This window comes from Etheostoma spectabile, chromosome 12 (assembly GCF_008692095.1).
Source record: "Etheostoma spectabile isolate EspeVRDwgs_2016 chromosome 12, UIUC_Espe_1.0, whole genome shotgun sequence".
NCBI lineage: Eukaryota > Metazoa > Chordata > Actinopteri > Perciformes > Percidae > Etheostoma > Etheostoma spectabile.
Genome location: NC_045744.1, coordinates 4164029 through 4168052, shown reverse-complemented (window position 1 = coordinate 4168052; position 4024 = coordinate 4164029). Strand labels below are relative to the sequence as shown.

Genomic DNA, 4024 nt, shown 5'->3' with positions numbered 1-4024 from the left:
GGGGGGGGGGGGAGATAAGGCAAAATAAGGACAAATAAGTAGGAAAATAAGAATGCACCCATTCAAGAAACTGTAGAGAAAAGAGTGAAAAGCCCTTGACAATAACTCTTTAGCTGAACTTCTGATGGCTCCAGGATGCTGGGTAAGAAAATATACTTTTGAGACAAATTGCAGCAGGAAACATAAGAAAGTGAAAAAGCCATTGAGGGATTTTTTTAAAGACCGTAATCCCCTCTTCTCATGTCTAGTTTTTTGCTTAGCTGTCGAGAAGGGAAGCACGGACCCACAAGTTTATTTTCAACTAGTCCACAAAGAATGCCTGTCATTTCCTGGCGTTCCCCACTTCCATATGAAAGCCCCCCCCTTTTCCTTGAGGAACAATGGGAAAGATTCCAAAATTTCCATGGGGAGTTGCTCGCATCGGCGACACAATGGAGAGCATGTTGTGACAGAATTGAAACAGGCTGTTTCTCCGAGCTGTGACAAGACGGGGACTAATGCGACGTTCTTGTCTTACAGACACCGTGCTTCGTGATTAAAGGCGGCAGCGCGACAGCTGTGACGTCTCCTAAATGAGCTGAGAGTGACGTCCAATGGCGGACCCGAATCTGTCTTTGACAACTCGCTGGAAATATCTCTTTTCTTCGCGTGTCTGGGAAAGCTTTTAGCGCGAGCTTCTAGGTAAAAGGAGCTCCTGAAGCATCAAAAACTGTTTGGACAAGTGTCTGTCTATTAAGCACAGAGGAGGGTTTCTAATCAAATTACGTCACAGAGCAGATGTTCCAAGTTTACCAGGTTTTAACAGGTTTCCCTCATATCCTTTTACCGTGTGTTTATAATACATAAATGTAAAGGTAACACCAACGCACACACACATCTACACGGTGACACGCAAGGCATGCGACTTTCACAATTAACCAAAAGAACGCGTTTGTTCCCGAGGTGGAAAGAGTTCAAATGTCACGTGCTCCTGAACGGGCCAATATAGGCTCTTGAAAGCCACCTGGCTTGACCCGAGCAGACCTGAGCCTTTGGCTAGACAGGAGGTCAGAGGTCATCCACTCAACTCTAGGCAGTATGTCAAGATGCCCGGGGCAGGGTGCAGAGGTCTCCGCCGCCCTAATCTTTCAATTTACCCAACACTGAAGCCGCGCAATCGAGAGAAGCACACACACACACATGTGAGCACACTAGGAACTTTTTGTACCCCTTAACTTCATTTACCTGTGATGCTTAAACACAAAGCAGGCAGGTATGGGGTAAACAGCTGCGATAGGATCCTCTGCTTTGGATCCATAGATTTACAATAAAGTCATAAAGAAACAGTACAGACATTACCTAACTCTTCTTCTATATTTGTATTTCATTATCCACTGGGCATGCGTGGCTTTTATGACTTCCAGATGACTCGGAAATAATGAAAAAATAAAGTTCGTATAGTGTGTTTAATGTTTTGAAAAAAAAAGCTAAGGGGGTGGGGCAAGTGTGTGAGCATTTCTCTTCCTCCTCATTCGTGGGTTCAATGTCTGATGGCAGCAGGGAAAGAGAGAGGAGGAGTGAGATGGGACTTCCTGATGCGTCCTGACCACATTACATTTTAACCGAATTAACTAAAACAAAAAACCTCATTTTAACCTAGTTTGTCCCACGGAGGCCAGAGATGGTGTGTGGTTGAGAGCCTCTCCACTGTGATGGCAGGCTGCAGCTCATCACATGTGCCTGCGATCTACACAGGAATGACCATCATAATTCAAATAGGAGATAAGATAAGCCAACATCTAGTCAGCCCTGTGTTCGCGTTACAGCAGCAGGCAGACGGTGACTTCGCCCCATTCACTCGCCCTGATGATTCTCTGAGAGCGACTCCAAACTGAATTAAAGCCCCGCAAGAGATATGCGCTCGGACATTCACATTCGCTGCTCTTCGCTGTGAGGGAGCGGGAGGATGCTGCTTTGTCTCTTCACGAGGGACAAAGTGAATTACACGGGACGGAAGTGATGCCATCACAGCACACCAGCACCTTTCAGTACTGTTCATCCATTGTGCATTTCATAGAACATCACAGATTTGGTTTTCTCAGATGGATTATGCACATTAAATGTAGGTACAAGCAGTTAAATGTCATTCATGCATTATATTGTTTTAAAAGCCATGCTTTTTTTCATTAAAGCACACTGTGTACCATCCATAGCCAGTAAAATGTGCTGCACCAAGCGTCTAGACCTACTATATCCAATGGCAAAATAATTTATGGAGACTGCCTCATTAACCTTAAGGCATATTAGTGCTTGGCACTGCACGCTGAGACTAAAGTCTCCTTAAAGAAAGATAGCCTCAGCTGCTTTAAATTATCTGGAGGGTGAAAGCTGAGCGGCACGTTTGAGCCAAAACTAAGTGTGTAACGCTCGTGATGAAGTGTGTTTATTTGGTCAGTGCATCCTCTCAGAGTGCCCACCCTGAAAATGGCAGTCTGGCTGTTTTTTTGCCATGTGCTGGAGGCCCAAATTCCGGGAGGAAGTCAGATGCGCACAGGCCGTTTCCGAGAATTCAGGATGCGCAAAAGCCACGCTTGTGGTCTACTTGCACTATTCCTGTCTACATGGGGGGGGGGACACACACACACAGTCATGCATGCGTTATGTCGCACTGCACACTTCTTGAAGAAATATTTGAATTGCGCCGGTTTGTTTTAGTGCAAATTCATTTTCTGGCTACGTTACGCGCAAATCCACACGGGCGGATCATGTCACGGCTTGCCAAGAGAACGGATGGCGGCCGTGAATGATCACTGTCTGCTTTCTGCTCTTCAGGTGTCTCGTTCAGATTATGTGGGGGGGGGGGGGGGTAGGAGGGCTGCTGTAATGTAGATATACAATGACAGATGGTCCGCACAAAGCCGGTGCGCATTACAGCTGAAAAATAATAGCCACCATTTATCAGCGTTCGCCGACTCTCAGCTCGAACAGAAACAGCAGATCTCTCTGGTGAGTGGAATTAATCGAAGTTGTATTGTTTGGGAGGCTCCCACCAGGATTCCTTTTAGGCTGCACTGGCTAAAAACATATCGTTCAAACTTTCCCAGCAGCGAAAAAAACTACATTTATCAGTATACTGTGTATAGGCTCCAATCGATGCGTCTCATTCCAAAAGTTGAAGTGTGCAAAAACAAAAATGTTGGATGTGTGGAAATCCCGTTTTTCCCACCCTCGGGTCACATGGATGTTCTTATGAAATGAGCGATGAAACGCACGCTTTTACATCCGTTGGCATGTTTCACATGCGCTCATTTATGGGACGTGAAGCCCTCACCAGAGCGCCACCCTAGACCCCATCACGTCAGATTCCCAGCCCTTCGATGTGCATATTATTCCGCACAATATCAACTTAATCAAAACGCATATAGGCTATTAAAGACGCATACTTTCCCTTTTAACTACAGCGCCACTTTGTATAGATTCCACTGCATTTGCCAAAACAACGCTTCCTTATTTTTTAGATCTATTATGTCATACTTACACAAAATCCCCTTCATCCGCAGCTTGGAAAACAACTGGATTCAGTGTCCTCTCGAGGTGGACTGATGCGGTTTCTTCAAGTCTGCCCCAGTTGGGTATTTTCACTCTCATCACTACCGTCCGGGACCAACTCTTCACCGACTGCGCGCCCGGCTCTCAGATCCACTGATTACGTCCGTTTGAGAGGCAGGAGGGAGGGCATCCGGTTTACAGGGATTACCGGGAGGACCGGGATTGGCTCAGTGGAGATAGCTTGATGAAATGCGCGTCTGCCATTGGATGACGCTGAAAGGAGGGGGTGGGTGTCGTGTATTATTCAGGAGAAACCGGGTGGGGAGTGGGAGAGGAGGATATTCGGGGCAAAGCGGCATATGCAGACAATGCCCTGTGTCTCAGAAATTTCATTGGTGGACTGATCCACCAGAGTTTATGGCTTCCAATAATCTCCTCAAATGGACTAACTGGCAAATTGGAGCACTTATGGTAACCAAAGAGTGTTTGTGGTAGC

At 46.3% G+C, this 4024-nt stretch overlaps 1 long non-coding RNA gene across 1 annotated transcript in view; it reads right to left on the bottom strand.

Annotated features, from left to right (window-relative positions):
- Positions 1 to 3708, bottom strand: part of LOC116699466 (uncharacterized) — a 10853-nt gene extending 7145 nt beyond the window's left edge. Inside the window, exon 1 of the long non-coding RNA XR_004334434.1 lies at positions 3518 to 3708. This is a non-coding gene — a long non-coding RNA (uncharacterized LOC116699466). The remainder of the gene's footprint in view (positions 1 to 3517) is intronic.
- Positions 3709 to 4024: the final 316 nt, after the last annotated feature.